The 773-nt window shown below is 34.8% G+C and overlaps 1 non-coding gene across 1 annotated transcript; it reads right to left on the bottom strand.

Annotated features, from left to right (window-relative positions):
• Positions 1-398: 398 nt before the first annotated feature.
• Positions 399-472, bottom strand: TRNAT-AGU (transfer RNA threonine (anticodon AGU)). The gene has a single exon. It is a non-coding gene; the product is annotated as a tRNA-Thr (tRNA).
• Positions 473-773: the final 301 nt, after the last annotated feature.

Below are 773 nucleotides of genomic sequence, written 5' to 3'. Positions count from 1 at the left end.
ACTTTGATGGCAGTGCAGCTTAAAAACATCTTTTCACTTCACAAAACCAAACTTATACTGAAATGCGCATACTCTCATATAAGTGAATTGATTTATCTTCTGCATTTGTTCATATCACTAACACCTGGCAGACATTAAAGCATGGCTGCATATTTATTGGTTAAATAAATATGGAAATATACCAGTTTCAGCTTTATTTTTCTCACAAAACCCATAATAAATATGGATGAATACAGATAAAGTTGACAACAAATTAAATATGGATAAATACAGACGGAAATGTCAAAAAAATAAACACCATAAAACCGGGAGCCCTAAATATAATAGGACCAACTGGGTTTACAAAGAATGAGTCTATTATCTAACAGTACCTCTTCTATGAGGTTGTGTAAAACAAAAGGTACTGCTGAGATTCGAACTCAGGATCTCCTGTTTACTAGACAGGCGCTTTAACCAACTAAGCCACAGCACCTACTCTGTTACACGGCTCACCACTGTACCTTCTGTCCTGGTGTCACTGTGAGGCCCTGCATATTTGTCTGTCTTGAAAGATTTGATTTTTTTCAGCTGCTACCGAAAAGAAAATGGAGAAGAAAAATCAGATATTAAGATGGAAATATTACAAAGAGGGTCATGAAAAACTAATATCATTATACGTACGTATCTGTATTTATTTTCTAAAGTTTTACACTGATGGGCCAGGGGCTCAATGCATTCGTTAAACTAAACCAGATTACAATTATTTAAAGGTCACCAATATACACAAGATCATT

The sequence above is a fragment of the Triturus cristatus genome, chromosome 4_2 (assembly GCF_964204655.1).
Source record: "Triturus cristatus chromosome 4_2, aTriCri1.1, whole genome shotgun sequence".
Lineage (NCBI taxonomy): Eukaryota > Metazoa > Chordata > Amphibia > Caudata > Salamandridae > Triturus > Triturus cristatus.
Note: the sequence above shows the minus strand (reverse complement) of the source record. Positions and strands in the feature narration are given on the sequence as shown.